Genomic DNA, 19,054 nt, shown 5'->3' on the forward strand with positions numbered 1-19,054 from the left:
TCAGGTATTTCTCTATATTCAGAGGTTGAACATTCTAGGAGCAGAAATTCTCAGTGACTGGATGGATTTTCAAAAGTGTAAAAAGCTTGGGGCAGGCCCCGTGGCGTGGCGGTTAAGTGCACGCCCTCTGCTGCTGGCGGCCCGGGTTCGGATCCCGGGGGCGCACTGAGGCACTGCTTGTCAGGCCATGCTGTGGCTGTGTCCCATACAAAGTGGAGGAAGATCAGTACAGATGTTAGCCCAGGGCCAGTTTCCTCAGCAAAAAGAGGAGGATTGGCATGGATGTTAGCTCAGGGCCGATCTTCCGCACAAAAAAAAAAAAAAAGTGTAAAACGCTTTATAGTCTAAGTAAATTTTATTGTTTACTAAGCACCATTCAATGCATTGCCTCAAACCTAAAATATCTAAACTCAACCTCCCTTCTCTTGTATCCACAAAACCTGCTCCTTCTGATATTGGCAAATAGCAATCTCTCCCTTGCAGGATTACTAACTTTCTGCCTGCTCTGCTTTCCCAAACTCTATCCTCTGTTAGGCTGCAGCTTTTCGTGTCCTCATACTGTATAGAGATTTGGGCATACTACAAGGCAAAAAGACGTAAACTCAAATTTCACCTCGTACAGCTACATTCTTTCAAGGATAGATTTCCCTCTAGTTTCTGCCTGCCTTTGTTTTTTCTTCTAGGCCTTGAAATTATCATTATTTTATATTTTGTCCAGATTTTATAATTGTTATCTACAAAAAGTTAGTCTCACCCAGACTCTAGCTGCATGTATTCAGGCAACTTGTTTATCCTCTCTGTGCCTTATTTTCCTCATCAGTAAGATGCAGATAATAATAGGGTTAGGGTGAGGATTACGTATGTTACACATGTGTCATGAGTTTGTACTACGTCAACTTAGCTGAGCTGGAACTCGGTTTCTCAGGATTCCCTTTCCTTAATAGAGACCTTTTGGGAATTGGAAGGTGAAAGTGAAGGACGCACATTTTGCACTTGGAAGCACAGTGCAAGGCACCAGTCCCTGTCGCAGCTCACACAGGTTGTCACTCACCTGCTGGCTCACCTTGTCAGCTCTGGAAAAAAAGGGCACTAATTGGAGTAAGAGTCAAGGATTAAAAAGGATGTGACCGGGAAAGCCAAAATAACATAGTTAATACCCATTATCCTGTCAGGCATTCTAGAAATAAATCAACTGGTACTTGAGATGGTCTTTGTTGGTTGGGTTCCTCGAGAAGTAGACTCTGAGATTGAATTTGGATCTCAGAATATTAGAGAGTGCCCTTGAGGACGTCTGTGGAAAAAAGAAGGAAAAAGCAGGATAAGGCAGATGGAGAAGTCAAACTGCATGGCAGGCCCATACAACAGCTTCAGCTAACTCCCACAGGGAACTCTGTAACTAACACGGCCTGTCAGAGTCGTTGTGCACTGGGCACCTCGAGTACCAACTTGATCAACCTGTCATTGCATGAAAGTCTCTCTAGGAAAGGCATAACCTTGGGCATGGGATCTCTGCAGGTGAGGCAGGCCCCGAAGGGCTGACCGTGAAAGAATGCCTGCTGTTATTACTCCCAGCAGCTGAGGCAACAAATCTCTCATTAAAAGGATATCTGGACCATGCATCTCTGTGTCCATCACAGTGTCCGGTAAAGGCACTGAGAGAAAAAAACGGGTGAATTTGTGAATCCTTTGTCCAAGAAATGCAACCTGTGCCTAACAAAAGTGATCATGTCAGAGAAAGACAAGTTGACCGGGTATCACTTTATCACTCTTAACCTTTGTTTCAAAAGCGATCCTTGGCCTCACTGAGCCATGAGTCTGTTATTTCCTAGGCATGGTGCTGGCATCTAGAAGGAGAGTCACTCTCAGGTCATCCTTGAGGAACACTGATTTTATTTCATAAGAAATAATTTATTATTTTAAATTTTTATTTATTTTAAATATTTATTATAAATAAGAAAACTTTATTTAATACAGTGGATGATGCTCAAGGTTTGAATTCAGACTAAATAATTTTATATTCAAATTATTTATCTCTAAAGCAATTTGCATTTCACTTAAGTACATTATTCTTATTATATTTGTTTCCAAAGAGGGTATTAATGACTGAAGATTGCCTAGAGGAGAATATTTGTCAGTTAATTCAGGAATCATAGGGCATGTAGAGGTGCAATATAATGTCAGGAGTCTGGGCTAATTTGGGAGAATGTGGCTTGAATCATTGAAATGACATGTAATTTTGCTTCCATGCTGATATTTTTAACACACTTTTGGATTCTTTTTTGGAACTGTGCCTGAGGACATTTGACAAGCTTCACAAGATACTCAGTCAACCATCTATATAGTAATCCTTCACTTTTGATCCAAAGTAGAATTACCCACCTTGATTTGCTTTCTCTTGCAATTAATACGAAGAATCAATAATTATTGCTGATTTTAATTCTTCTTCCTGATTTTGGAAGGGTAACTTTACATAGTCTTTTATTTTCCTAATCCTTATGATAAATAATTATTGACATATATTTTCATATTGTCATATTTTCATATTTTGTCCATGCATAATATATTGAATTAAATATTGAAGTTGTTTTTAATACCATTAAAGACAAACTGACATATATGTGTAGAGTATTCTAGTTAAATTTCTTCAGTAATCTATGCATGATTCTTTCTTTGATTCCCTTCCTTCCTCCCTTTCTTCCTCCCTCCCTCCCTCCCTCCCTCCCTTCCTTCCTTCCTTCTTCAAACACATTATGAATACCTACTAAGGTTACTATCTCTATCAAGTACAGGGTGAGAGTGAGGATGGAGAGGGTAGGGGAAGAGATTAATTTAATATAAATGAGATTACCCATCACGACTTGGTTCTACGGGCTCAAAAACACATCATACATACTGAGAACTGTGTTAGGCACTAACAATTTTATATAGATCGACAATGCATTCTATTTATACTCTAATTATACTAGTTATACCCTATTTATATTATTTATACTATTTATGCATTCTGTTTATACCTTATTCAATTTGGATGGAGAGAATACATCAAGATCTACTCAGAAGACTTTGAGCAAATCAAAGTGACTGAGTAGGGGCCTAATGTGGATGGTGATAACTTTCAAAAGGTAAATGGTGATAAACCTTGAATATTAGGCTAAAAATTTTGCACATTACCTTCTAGGCAATGAGAAGATACTGAATATCTTTTGGGTAATGAAGATGAATGTTACAAACATTGAATTTGTTGTGATGTACAGGATGAGTTGAAAGAGAGAGATTCCAGAAGCAGATAACCCATGGAGAAGACTATTGCCGTATGCAGATCTGATGCCACACACAAGGATTAATACGGAACTTGTCTGCTTGGTATAACTATTGATGCGACATTAAAAAGTAATAAGAGTAAAAGTAATGGGGCCGGCCCGGGGCTTAGCGGTTAAGTGCACGTGCTCCGCTACTGGCGGCCCAGGTTCGGATCCCGGGCGTGCCTGACGCACTGCTTGTCCGGCCATGCTGAGGCCACGTCCCACATACAGCAACTAGAAGGATGTGCAACTATGACATACAACTATCTACTGGGGCTTTGGGGAGAAAAAGGGAAAAAAAAAAAAAAGGAGGAGGATTGGCAATAGATGTTAGCTCAGAGCCGGTCTTCCTCAGCAAAAAAGAGGAGGATTAGCATGGATGTTAGCTCAGGGCTGAACTTCCTCACAAAAAAAAAAAAAAAAAAGAGTATAAGTAATAATAACCGACTAAAGGAAAATTTTAGAAACATGCCTGATAGATTTTATAATAATATGAGGAGTTAAAAAGATTGAGGGTACAGTTTTAAAATAAGTTATATTTCAACAGCATTAGGAAACAAACATAAGTCAAGAGATTATGATATTTTAAAAGAGAAAGCACAAGAGTAGAGCTTTCACTCTTAAGGTTATTTATCTAGCCAAATAATTACTTGGTATTTGAGACGAGTTCTGAAGGCAAAATAGGTAACATTTTAAATTATTTTTCAGCATAAGACTTTCAGGTGTGGAGGTTAAATTCTGTGGAATTTGAAAGAGAAAAAATATGGCTTCTATGCTAGGCAGTTTACAGAGGTCAGAGCACTCTTACCAAGAGAAAGATCTTCCATTTGAAATGAAGAGGATTCTCCAGTTGGAGAAGTATCAGAGGAAAAAGAAGAATAATTTACTGCTTCTCTCCAATAATTTCTGCCTTAATACTTAGCATTTGGTTAATAGGCCATGTACAAAATCATGTGGCCCTCACATCATGAGTAGAAAAAATGAAGCAAAATAAGAAAACAACAAAACTTTCTTGGTACACTTTCATATTTAAATTACTCTCTAAATATTCAAAATGGAGATAAACAAAGGACTTCTGTATTTTCGATAGAAGCAATTCCATGCTTCAAGAATCAGCATGTAAAAAAGGAGACATATCAGACACAAAGCAGAGTGTATCTATTTTCCTTTTTTCTTCTTTTTTTATCTCCTTCCCTCCCTCCTTTATTTTTTTTTCACTAAAACTACTCCAATTTTGGATATTCCTGCATTAATTATACGCATCAATAGAGGTGTTCTTACAAAGGCAAATGTCAGCCTTTTGATGATCTGTTGATTGAAAATATCCTCTGTTTAAGACAAGTGCAAAGGTTGGGACTGGGGTTGAAAATGAGAAAAATGTTAACGAGTACATATTCTTGCCCTCTGTCTAATTCAATTTCAACTTACTATGTGTGATATTTCATAAGCCTTAAGCAAACTGCTACAGAGCCCTGAAAGAGAATACAATTCCTAGGACAAATGTAATGCCATACAGTGTAATAAAGTGAGGATGAGGTAACAAGCCAGACGGGAGCTCACAGTCTTACTTTGACACTTGTTATCCATGTGTCCTTGGGTTATTTCTATAACCTCTGTAAGGATTAATTTGTTAAATCGGCTAAGAATTGTGTTTGGTTCTCATAAAAGAGCTCTGACTAAACAGGCTTAAATAAAGGTGTAATATCCTCATGTAATAGATACTAAGTATGGAAGTAGGTGATGGATGGTGTGGGTTCAACTGCTCAAGGATGGCAGGGCCAAGTCTGTGATATGCTTCTGACTTCTGTCTCATAATCCCCAAATGGCTTCCAGAGCTCCATCTAGTCAGCAGCAGGAAGGAGAATGTTCATATAGTCATCAAGTACTTTCCTGGATGTCCCACAAGCTTCCGCTTCATCTTATTAACCACTTCTATCTTTAAAAGGATGAAAAATGCGTGAGCACATTGTCTGGGACTCTACTAATAAAGAAGAATAAATAATGGATCAAGAAAATAAGATGTCTCTTGTACAAATCTCTCATGGAATTGTGGTAAAAGTTAAATGAGAAATGTATGGGACTCTTGTTCTTATTACTAGAGGAAGTTGGTATTTGTAGATTTTTAAGAGATAAGTTAAATAGATCACATTATTCTTTGTATCAGGAAAAATAGTTTAAAATAGTAAAGTGTTGATCCAATAAAGTCTCTCAGGTTGAATTATGCCTAATTTTGGGTTGTGCCAGGCAGTATAGAAAACGTCAGGATGAACACATCATAACATCTTAGGTCATCTATTATAATGTAGTATTTAGATGGAAAAACTTTTTATACATAAAAACAATGGCTTTCCTCCACTGTACCCATCACTCATCTGTTCCATATATATATAGTGAATAAGTATAAACCTCCATCTAGGTAAAGTAAACTCTGGTATGAGATATTTAAGAAAAACAAAACCAATAATAGAATTTTACTTTTCAACAAAATATGAATTTTTAAAGAGCGCATTGAAGTAAGTATTAGAATATGAATTTCTGCAATGATAATAGAAATTTACAATCTCATTATGATCTACTAGGTTTGCCTTTAGGCAATAATTTCTGTAAAGATATGCTTCGCATAGATTGTTCTCCATTTATGACCACAAATTTTAAATTTCCCTTTATTGACCTCTAAGAGATGAATCAAGGATCATTTATTCCATATACCTTTATTGACCATCTACTAATGCTAGGCTCCCAGAGGACTAAAGAAAAGACAACATTCCTGGATTCTAGAAACTCGCATTTTGGTGATTGAAGCAAAAAACTTAACCACACTAATGTGGCATATGCCAGATGGAGGTAGGATAGGAAACATCTTTTGAACGATCCATGGAAGTGGCGATATGGAAGCTAGTTCTTGAAGAGTAAGAAATCACTGAGCACACAAGTGAAGTTAAGGAGGACAATTTGAGCAAAGACAGATAGCTTGAAGAGAGTATATCTTATTCTAGGTGCTGCACAAGTGAGGAACGATGACAAATTTACCCTGTGGACAATAGCCAGTTATGCATAATAGTCAACAAGTGACTTGATCATAGTTATATTCTACCGTAATTGATCTGACAGCTGTGTGGTACACTGAATGCAAAAGACAAGGTTTTAGGTAGAGAGTTCAGTTGTTACATCATATTGGAGATAAGAAATTATGAGGGTGTAAATATAGGAAGATAAACTGGAAATAGATATGCACAACTGCATTGGTAAGATAATTACAAGGAAGAAATGATTACAGCTGTTGATTAATTAGATATAGTTCTTAAGGAAGAAGTCCAGAATTATTTGGTGTTATGAGGTGAAATATGTAAAATAAGAAGAAGAATTTTGGTGCAAGAAGAGGATGACTTAGTTTTTAGCAAGTTGATTTTGAGATTTCTATGGCATATTCAGATGTTTTCAAATAGGTATTAAAAAAAGCCAGGCTCATGCTAAGAGAGAGAGAGATTGTAGCAGGTATTATAAATTTAGGGATCATTGTTGTCAGTTGAAAGATAAAGCTGTAATTTCAGGTGTACTAGCCAAATAGAATATGGAAAATGAGGAAAAACTAAGCTCAGAGTTAGAATCCTAGTAAAACCAATATTTAAAGTAAACATAGAAGCAATGTGTAGTTTATCAGGCATCAGTTACTCTGACTTCATCAAAAAACACCCTTCCCGAGGCTGATTTAAATGCCCAAAGGCAAAATTTCCATAATGCCCTGTATTTATAACACAAATAATATCAATGTAATCACCAATTTACTTCTATGTCACTTCCCTTAAATGGCGCATCTTTCTGTGTCCATTTCTAATTGACACTTTATTTCTAATGCCTAACGGTATGAGGTACATAGTAATCATTGAATTAAAAAAAAAAAAAGAATGATTTTATTGCACTGATCCTTAGGAGGCAAATCAGGGGAGAGTAGTGCCTTAGAAACCAAAGCAGAATATTTTCAATAAAAAGGGATTAAAAACATCAAATCCTATGAAGAACATAAATCAGATATGAATAGTCAAGTGTCTAATGAATGTTTTAGAATTTGTTATTATATTGTAGTATGTCATTCTTATTCTCGAAAATGAAAGCATCATATTTGAAGTAGGTATTTTTCTTCTTCAACAGGTAATTGTAATATGTTATTAAACTGTTTAGGATCTGGTTATTGTAGTGAATATTCATCATGCTTTTTGTCCACCCAGCAACTGAATCTCCATCTTGTGTTTGATGTGTAACTATCCTCATGAGGCAAGGTCTGCCTTTCACTAGAGAAGAGAAATATCAATAATTTCAGACGCCCCTACAGCTGGGCGAGGAGTGGGCAAATGCAGCTGCACGCCTCCTCACTGTTTCAGGTGCTCTGGATCAGGACAGGGATCAGTGGATGCCATTAAACTATTCATCAAATAAATGGCCATGACAGGCAGTTCTTAATTATCTCAGAGATGATTATCTCATCAGTGTATTAATCATCATCCTTTTCTTTTTCCTGTCTTCATTCCCCTTTAGGACAAAAAAAAAAAGGAGAACCTTGCAATGTTCCTGCTTATTAAATTTAATAGGTGGAAGCTTAAAATAATGGTTAAAATGAGATATTTGGATCAATGATGTATTTGACATCTCTGTAATTTTCCTATCTCTTATTTCTATAGAGGACTGAAAAGAATTACCTCTGTTTTTGTGTATATAAATTATCTGTGCATACATCTATTTTAGCCCAGAAATCGCATTGATTATAAAATTTGTCCCTTGATATTTATAATAGGAAATATTTTATATTTTCATTGTCCTTGATCCTTTAAAGTGCCACCTAGGGTTAATTGTGATAACATAGCTCACTTTCTTAATTTTAATTAAGCAGACTCATATAACAATTGGCATCTCACCGGTTCCAAAGTGTTGGCATGAAAAAGTTCTGAATCATGACCTTGAGCTTCTGAGAATGCTACTTATGTTAAACAAATTAAACACAACTGTCTTGGGCACTTTAAATAGGAATCAATCTCGATCATTACTTTTGGCACATTTACAGGTAAACCTAAACCCAAAATATTTAAAAGCAAACAAGCCAAAAGATAACAAGGTCTAAAGAACTTGGAACATTTACACGGGAGCAGCGAATCAGGTTGGTGGCAGCATTGGAACCAGATTTGGCGAGGAGATAAGTAGGTGTTTCCTGAGCTTAACAAACAAATAAATACACAACTTGACACTTTATGAGTAATTAATAAAATAGATGAGAAATTATTTTGTCATATTTTTATAAAATAAAGTTGGACCATAGTGAGGAGGAGGAATGAAGTCATATTTTGAAAAGGGTATTAATTACATGTAATTAAATTCTACTAGGGAAGAATTGCATCACCTAATGATATTAAACCTATGAATTTCTTTAGGAATTCCTTTGGAAAAGCAGCAAGTACTTCATATGTTTAACTAGTTGAGAGGCATAATTGTGAGATTAAGTCAATTATATTATGGGATGAATTTATTTCTACTTTGGAGATGTCAATCTTCTTTTTTTCTATTTACACTTTGTTTCATGATATTTTTTCAAAATGCACATGCTGCAAACCAAATACAATAAATAACACTTTACATCACTCACTTCATGTCATAAAACAAATTTATAAATACTTCTAGATATTAATATGGCTAATATCGATAACATAAGAATATAATTTAATGTAGCTGGATTTTTAAAATAAAAGTAAAAAGTACTAATAAATAAATACAGAAAGTGCCAAACCATTGCCTGGCTATTCTGGTAATTTCCTCCTCCATGTGACAGTTTTAAGTCTGTTTTAACATTATTCCAGTGAATGCGTTCCTGATCTGCCCTGCTCCATTATTCAGGTGTAATTGTGGTCTCTTGGCATGGTTCTACTTGCTTGGCTTTAGCTGCTAGAAAGCAATTATACCTGATCATTTCTGGTAGTTATTGCTGCTATTATCACTTGCCTGCCCAGGACCTGCCAAGATTTTCCCAAATACTATGACAATTTCGTTCAAGAAAAAAACAAAAAAACAGAGGATCATTTCATTCCCATATTTGCATCTCTCTTGGGAACCACAACTGTGATGTTTGTTTTTCTGCAACATTTTCTTTTTGCAGATTTTCACACTAAACTTCATGGGTGTAATGTTGTCAATCAGAGCTGGGTGTCAAGCCCCTCAAATTCTGCTTTTCACGGTTTCTATAGGGCTGTGTTCTCTAGTGTACAGTCCAGTTAACCCAGCTCTTATTTCTTGGGATACAGTTTGCTCTTCTCCACTTCTAATCTAAAACCAAACTTTTAAAGATTTTATTTATTTATTTTTTCCCCCCAAAGCCCCAGTAGATAGTTGTGTGTCATAGCTGCACATCCTTCTAGTTGCTGTATGTGGGACGCGGCCTCAGCATGGCCAGAGAAGCAGCGCGTCGGTGCGAGCCCGGGATCCGAACCCGGGTCGCCAGCAGTGGAGCGCACTCACTTAACCACCAAGCCACGGGGCCGGCCCTAAAACCAAACTTTTATAATGCAGGTTTCAAAATGTACAAATGTAATTAGAATATGCTGTCAGTTTCATATTGTCTCCTCCTTGTTTTCTTGCCAAGTAGACCTGATGTCCAATATTTCCTCTACTTTTGTTGATGGCTCTTGATTTTTTACTCCATTAGTTTTAATGACTATACTGGTCTTTCATACTGCCTGAATGGAGGAAAGGTTTAATTTAAACTGAAGAATACTTGACAGTGATGTCCACAGTCCCAAATGACACTGAAAGCAACGGATGTGTGGGAACGTTTTGTGAAACTAATCCAGTCTTTGTGAGAACAAGCTAAATAATAGAATTTTTGTACTGTCTCATCTTTTAAATCATTGGCATGCATATTAGAAGGTACTTTTTGGTCCAGTTATTTTGGTTGTATATTTTCTTTGGGCGTATAAATTAAGGACATTATTTTTTCTTTATTCATGCCAGATTTAGCCAAGAATGAATTTTGAACGAAGATAACTTTTGCTATTCAAAAAGCATAGACTCAAAAGTATCAATAAATCATGCTCACTTAGAGTCAACCAAGCTAAAAATATTATTGGTGTTGTGGGTATAAAGTATAAAACCTAAAACTTGCCTTCTAGGAACTTGAAGTCAATTTGTGGAGAACGATTTATGTAGTTTTAGCTATGAATACAAATATGAAAGAACTAACGGTCAAGGCAGGTTATGATCATTGTCAGGGTCTGTTTGGTCTCATCCTTATCACACATGTCCACGATGGTCTCTAGGCTTGCCCCCAGACCAGCAGGAGCCCTGCTTGGTCATACAGCACAACTTCTCTTTGCACCAGCAATGTGAGGCTTTGGAAGTAATTTTCTGATGCTGTATGCTATCCCGCAACCTTTCTCTCTACTTGACCTCGTCTGCCTGTCCCATCACCTGGGGTTATTTCTAACTTCTGTCCTTGGAGTTGGCTTCATTCCCACTTGCTTTCTTCTTAGTAGCTCAGCCCCTCCTTACTGTCAGCATGCCATATGGCCGGTGTGGCCCGAGAGTCCATGCTAATCCTTTTATGACTGTGAGTGCCAAATCAGTACTGCAGCTTATAAACTCTACAGGAATTTAAATAAGTGAGAGATTACTCCAGACTAGGTTATCAGGGATCTTGTTCTGCCTAGAAATCAGAAAGTATAGAGGAAAAGGGAAGGCCTTCCAGGTGGAGAAAATAATGAGTAAAGTCAAAGATAAGAAAATGTTTAAGTACAGAATGATGATATGAATTTGCTTAGACAAGAGGGCTTGTGGAAATATAGATGAAAATATAACTGGGGGCTAAATTGTGAATATTCTTGAAGCTAAGAGGTTTGGAATTATATTGTATATAATGGAAAATTATTGAAGATTTTTGAGCAGAAGGATGTCATATTTAAAGCAAAATTTTAAGAATTTGGTTATGTAAACGTGTTTAACATTGCTTATTTGCCTTTCTTATTTGCCTTGTTTTATTGAAGAGACGCTGTAATCATCAAAATGGTGTAATATATCCGGGGCTCGTATATCTGGCATATATGATCAACTTTAACAATTCAGATTATAAAGAAAATCCAAGAAGTAATATATAACCGGCCATTCATCCCTCCCTGTATTTACCTCCTTTGTCATGTGACTTTGTATCCCCTTGTCCTAAAGGCAGACTACAGTTCTTTCTCATTGATGTTGGGCTTGACCTTGTGACTTGCCTTGAGCAATGACATGCAGATGCGACGGTGTGCCAGTTCTGAGCCTAGACCATTCCCCTTGAACTTCTTCCATCTCCCAAAATAGTTCTCTGGTCAATGGAAAATGAAAAACATGTAGAACAAATCCAAACTTAACCTGCAACTTGAAGCCAAGTCCAGTTGAGCTCAACCTACATAGACTAACACCCAGCTGATGAGCAGACATGTGGACAAGAATAAATACTGTGTGTTTTAAGTCACTGTCTGTTTAGGGTAGTGTTAAACAACATCACTGTTGAAATAGCTGACCCATACACATTTTTTTTAACTAATAGAGGAATATAATCCAAACATAAAAGTGAATAGTTTACTTTGTGCTGGAAATGCTAGACTAAATATTATAATTATTTCTGGGGATCATTATATGAGAGATAATACCAACAAACAGGATCATGGGGGAACTTAATATTATGCCGAATCAAGAAAGAGCAAAGGAATTAAGGAGACGTAGATCACAGAAGAAAACGTGAGGGCGGGAAGAGGGGAATACAAATTCAAACATTTGAACATATATCAGTTAGCAAGTAATTACAATCTGTCTCTAATTGACTCAACAACAAAGAATTCATAAACCTGGAAGTTCCAAGTTGGAAAGAGTTTTAGGCTGAACTCGAAAAGGTCTCTAGCTCCATTTATTTGTGATTCCCTATGTGCTAGCTTTGCCTTCATAATTTTTTTCAAAACAGAGCATCTATTTATTCTTTTTTAATTAATTAGTTTTTGAGGTAACATTGGTTTATAACATTATAGAAATGGCAGGTGCACATCATTGTATTTCAACTTCTGTATAGACTGCATCGTGTTCACCACCAAAAGTCTAGTTTCCATCCATCACTGTACAAATGTTCCCCTTTACTCATTTTGCCCACTCCCAGTTCCCCTTTCCCTCTGGTAACCACCAATCTAATCTCTGTATCTATGTGTTTTTTTGTTGCTATTGTTGTTGTTTTTATCTTCTACTTATGAGTGAAATCATACTGTATTTGTCTTTCTCTGTCTGACTTATTTTGCTTAGCACAATACCCTCAAGGTGCATCCATGTTGTTGCAAACAGCAAGATTTCATCTTTTTTATGGCTGAGTAGTATTCCATTATATATATATATATATATATATATATACCACATCTTCTTTACCCATTCATCCATTGATGGGCACTTAGGTTGCTTCCGAGTCTTGGCTATTGTGAGTAATGCTATGATAGGGGTGCATATATCTTTTTGAATTAGTGTTTCCATGTTCTTTGGATAAAAATGTAGAAGTGGAATAACTGGATAATATGGTGGCTCTATTTTTAATTTTTTTGAGGGATCTCCACACTTTTCCATAGTGGCTGCACCAGTTTACATTCCCACCCGCAGTATACAAGGGTTCCCTTTTCTCCACATCCTCTCTAACACTTGTTATTTCTTGTCTTTTTATTTTTTTAGTTTATTTTTATTTATTTATTTATTTATTTATTTATTTATTTATTTGGTGAGGAAGATTGGCCCTGAGCTAACATCTGTTGCCAATCTCCCTGTTTTTGCTGAGGAAGATTGGCTCTGAGCTAACACCCAAGCCCATCTTCCTCTAGTTTGCATGTGTTACACCACCATAGCCTAGCTTGATGAGCAGTGTGTGTGTCCACACCTGGGATTTGAACTGGCAAACCCTGGGCCACCAAAGCAGAGCGTGTGAACTTAACTACTATGCCACCGGGCGAGCCCCTCTTGTCTTTTTAATAATAGCCATTCTCACAGGCATGAGGTGATATCTCATTGTGGCTTTGATTTGCATTTCCCTAATAATTAGTGATGTTGAACATGTTTTTATACAATGGAGAAAGGAAAGTCTCTTCAGTAAGTGGTGTTGGGAAAACTGGTCAGCCATGTGGAAAGGAACGAACATAGACCACTATCTTACACCATAAACAAAAATTAACTCAAAATGGATTACAGACTTGAATGCAAGACCTGAAACCATAAAACTCCTAGAAGAAAGCATAGGCAGTACGCTCTTTGACATTGGTCTTAGCAGTATCTTTTTGAATATATCTCCTCAGGCAAGGGAAACAAAATAAAAAATAAACAAATGAGACTACATCAAACTAAAAAGCTTCTGCACAGCAAAAGAAACCATCAACAAAGTGAAAAGACAACCTACCAACTGGGAGAAGATATTTGCAAATCATATATTTGATAAGGGCTTAATATCCAAAGTATGTAAAGAAATCATACAACTCAACAACAAAAAAACAAACAATCTGTTTAAAAAACGGGCAGAGGATCTGAACAGACATTTTTCCAAAGAAGATATACAGATGGCCAACAGGCACATCAAGGCATAGGATTTCTGTTAGCAACTATGAAAAGGGTTTGTACATTCCTATCCAGGTGAAAGAAAATGTGTTTCTTTTTGACTTCTCTCTCTCTCTTTTTTTTTTTTTTGGCTTAAACGACAGAAATTTATTTCTCATGGTTCTGGAGTCTAGAAGTCCAAGATTAAGGTGTTTTTGACCTCTCCTTAGAGTAAGAAACCAATTTCAGAGTGTGCACCAATAAACCTTTCTTTGCATCTTGCTGGTCAGTATTGGGATCATATGCAGTGCGGTGGTATGGTGGTAAATTGACCAAAATACAGCCACTTCTGCCAAGTTCTGTTGTGTAAATGCTTCCATAATGGCTATTTCAAGCTACCAATGTTACATCGCTGAACAGAGTAAGGAAGAGATGTGCAAAATCATCTCTTGTGAGCTAGTTCCAGCATGCCAATGGACATATGTGCATTCTTAAAGCAATCATTGGACTAATATATGAGATTGTCCTTCTTATTGATAATCACACGTTAAAAAAATACTGAATTTCTAAACTTCCTACAATAAATCCGTATTGCTTTTAAAAATAGAAAAAATATTACTTTGAAGGAAAGACTATGCCAGTGAAAAAATATTTACTAAAAAGTCAGTAAGCATTAGTTACATTTATTAATTTGGCTGTAGAGTTTGTACAGAGTACTTCAGAATCATCCTCAATGCTATTCTAATATAATGAGTCATAGCAGTCATAAAGAAAATTTATAATAATTAATTTTAATAATAAATTAATATTCTGTTCAACATTATTGCATACCTACTCCATTCTAGATACAACATCATGTTCTGGAAATAAAAATATAAACCCCAAATGATGCCTGCTGTTAAGTAAAGCTAATGGAGGAGATAGACAGATGCACCAAGGATTAACGTAGAGCAGTGGATGGTCAACTGTGGTCTGTGGGCCATGTTTGGACTGCTACCTGTTTTTCTAAATAAAGTTTTATTGGAACACAGCTATGCCCATTTGTTTATGTATTTTCTATGGCTGCTACCACCCTATAAGGACAGACTTGGATATTTGCAACAAAGACCACAAGGCCCACAAAGCTGAAAATATTTTCTATCTGGCACATTACATACAAACTTTGCAGACCCTGACGTCGAGCATGACAAAGATCTCTGGAGGTATACACCAGATGAATTGGGAGTACAAACGAGGGCATCTCAATCAATTTCATTCACTGAGAGGACTTTGTAAGCCAAAAGTAATGGCGATTCAATATCAGTGCACTAATTACCCCAAATCTGAATGATATCCATATATGGGTAAACCACCTTAAAGGCTAGCTGAACCTGTGAGACATTTTAGTTTCTTTTAGGCAAAGTATGACAAAAAGTGCTAAGCACAGTTGTGTTCATTATGGTTTGTGAATTATCATTTGACTCTGTCAAACATAAAATGATTAAATCATGGATTGTTTCATTTGAAACAGTCACATTTAAAGTAAAACTCTCTAAGTGTAGCTTTTTATTTATGGGCCACTATGCATTTGCTGCATTCTAGTGGTATGTCATATAAAATCAGTCTTTCCAAAGTATCTCTCTTTCCTCAGATGAAAGGTTTTATGTATCTTGAATCGTTTTCCTGATTTTTTTTTTTTTGGTTTCCATTCTGGTTACTCATCTAATAATATATTTAAAAGAGCTTGAATGTATTTAACATGATTATATTACTCTGATATCACTTAATCATTTATTGATCATTTTTTCTAAAATATTCTGACCTATAGTCCAGAAAGGAGCAAATGCTTATAAAATTTATTAATCTCTTATTTATTCTTCAGTGTATTCTGACCTTGATCAACTTTAATGATATACATGCATTAATAATGCACTTTTTTTTTTTGTGAGGAAGATCAGCGCTGAGCTAACATCCATGCTAATCCTCCTCTTTTTTGCTGAGGAAGACCGGCTCTGAGCTAACATCTATTGCCAATCCTCCTCCTTTTTTTCCCAAAGCCCCAGTAGATAGTTGTATGTCATAGTTACAGATCCTTCTAGTTGCTGTATGTGGGACGCGGCCTCAGCATGGCTGGAGAAGTGGTGCGTCAGTGCGCGCCAGGGATTCGAACCCGGGCCACCAGTAGCAGAGCGCGTGCACTTAACCACTAAGCCACAGGGCCGGCCCAATAATGCACTTTTATCTAAGTCAGATTGCATCCAAATTAGGTGTATATATCAAAATAAAAATCAAAAGTTTGGCTGTTTTGGATGCAATGATCATTCAGAAATAAAACCTGTTGTTTAAGTAATTGGATGCTGAATCTCCAAAACGAAGAGCGTGCTTATTGTTTGTTTTCTTAATTCAATAAAGAAGAGAGTAATCTGAAATTATCCATCTGCTTGAAGGAAGAGGAGAGTCCAGAACTCTTAATGGTCCCAGTATCATGGCCTAAAGGATAAGGAATAGGTCTCAGTCACCCAGTGTTCAGATGGCTCCTGGTAACACCACCTCTCATCCACCTTCACAATGTGATGACAAGAAGGAAGACAGGTCCTGGAGACCAGTGATCTCTGCGAGAACCCCACCCCTCCTTCCTCTGCCCCAACAATCACAACCTCACCATCTCAATAAGATTTTCCTGTCTCGCCCATCCAACCTGCCGCAGTCTTCTCCAGCACAGTAAGTAGCAGCAGCTCTATCCTCTCAGCATTACTAGTCAAAAACAGACAGTCATCCTTATTCCTTTGCTCTTGCCTCCCCCCATATTTTATCCCAACAAATCCTGTTTTCTCTACTTTCAAAGTATATAACAAGGCAACCACTCCTCACTATCTGTACAGATATCAATTACCTTCATCTCTGGTCCAAATTATCAAAATCTTTGGCCAAAATTATTGTAATATTATCTTAATAAACCTCATTTGTTCAGCCCTTTGACCCCTAATGTTTATTCTCAGCACAACAGCCTAGGTATTTCATTTCTTACTTGCTTGAAGATATAATACTTCTACTCAGAACATGACAATGGCTCCCTATCTTTCTTGGTATAAAAACCAAAATAATTAAAATGGCCTATATCCTCTGAGTCCCTGCTCTCTCTCTGACCTAAGCATCTCACATTAGGAGAAACTGGAATAAATATGTTGTATTTCGCCTTCAGTTGAATAAAAAAAAAAATTAACCCCAACAGAATGAAAAAGTATTATGGTTATATAAATGATATTGACAAAAAGTTATTTTAGGTCTGCTAAACCTCCTCTTGTTGGTCACACGTATTCTTTTGACCACAGTGAGGTGGAAGTTTCAGTAAACGAAGGTTATAGTCAAAAAACCTCATCTATTCCTGCTTCCCACTTGAGTATGAGGCCAGATTCTTCATTTTACCCACCCTCATTCAAACACTCTGTCCAAGGTTCAGAATCTCCAATGATCTTACTGTTTATGATCTCCAGCATCAATTTTTTTTTTGTCGGGAAAGATTTGCTCTGAGCTAACATCTGTTGCCAATCTTCCTCTCTTCTCGCCAGAGCCCCAGTACATAGTTGTATATTCCAATTGTAAGTCCTTCTACTATTCTAGGTGAGCCACTGCCATAGCACGGCTACTGACAGATGAGTGGTGTGGTTCTGTGCCCAGGAACTAAACCCGGGCTGCCAAAGTGGAGTGTGCCAAACTTTAACCACTAGGCCATCAGGGCTGGCTCAGCATCAACTTTTTAACTTGGTGCCTGGGCGGCTGATGTCTTGAACAATCTAGACCTAAGGACCCTGTGGGGAATACCTTGCAAGCAGTTCCAGACATGATAGTCAAGCTGGGTAGAATGTGCAGGCCTATGGGGAAATGCAAGCACAATTTCCTTTTGTCATATTTGGGACTAAAAACCACAAGTTACTCCTGATTGTATCAATGGAGATGAATATATCAATAACATAAAAAAATAAGATTATTAATCAAAAAAACATGATTTTAATCAGGTGGTATGCAAACTTGTGTTCAAGACCTTCACAGTGTCTCAGGAAAGGGCCCAGTGATTGGCAGTATAACATGGGGATCAGGTGTGCAGACTCTTGAACCAGGCAGCCTGGATTTGAATTCTGCTACCCAATAACAGCTGTGTTCTGTGCCTCCATTTCCTCATGAATATAATAATACTCATCTCCCAAGGTGAATTTACCATGAAGCCAATGGAACTTACATCTCAGGACTCCTTACATGTGTGAGTTCTTTTACAAATTAGGGATAACTGGAAACATTTTGTCAAAGTCATTTCTGAAAAATTAACTGAAATTCCTCAAAAGAAAAGGATCAGCTTCAACACCTCAGTAATTTGTCAGGGTATCTTTTCTTTTCTTTTTTTTTTTTTGGTGAGGAGATCAACCCTGTGCTAACATCTGCCAATCCTCCTCCATTTTTTAAATTTTTTTTTGCTGAGGAAGACTGGCCCTGGGCTAACATCCATGCCCATCTTCCTCCACTTTATATGGGATGCCGCCACAGCATGTCTTGCCAAGCAGTGCGTCGGTATGCGCCCAGGATACAAACCGGCCAACCCCGGGCCGCTGCAGCAGAGCACGTGCACATAACCACTTGTGCCACCAGGCCAGCCCCTAGGGTATCTTTTCCCACTCAAGTAAATATTTGTTTTCATACCAGTTTTTGTGTTCCTAATTTTGTATTATTTTTATAAAGAGTGCCTTGCATTAACCTCAGGTACCACAACATCTGGACTCTCCCCTGCCTACCACCCAGGGTTTTTGTGAGGATTAGTGGAGGTAATATGTTTTAGTTACTTAGAAAAGCGCCTGGCACACAGGTAGGAAATGTTAGCCATTATTACAGTCATGTATCGCTTAACGATGGGGACACACTCTAAGAAACCCATCGTTAGGTGATTTTGTTGTTGTGTGAACATCATAGAGTGTACTTACACAAACCTAGATGGTATAGCCTACTACACACCTAGGCTATGTGGTACTAGTCTTATTGGACCACCATCGTACATGTGGTCTGTGAATGTCTGAAACGTCGTTATACAGTACATGACTGTATAAATATATTGCTTAACAATGATTAACATATTGATTAGTTATATAATTTTGTGTAAAAGAATCAGTTTTGAATGGCTGTGTCGAACATCTCAAGTTCACTCAAGGAAGTTTCTGAAGTTC

Source organism: Ceratotherium simum, chromosome X, assembly GCF_057802395.1.
Source record: "Ceratotherium simum simum isolate JZ-2026a chromosome X, ASM5780239v1, whole genome shotgun sequence".
Lineage (NCBI taxonomy): Eukaryota > Metazoa > Chordata > Mammalia > Perissodactyla > Rhinocerotidae > Ceratotherium > Ceratotherium simum.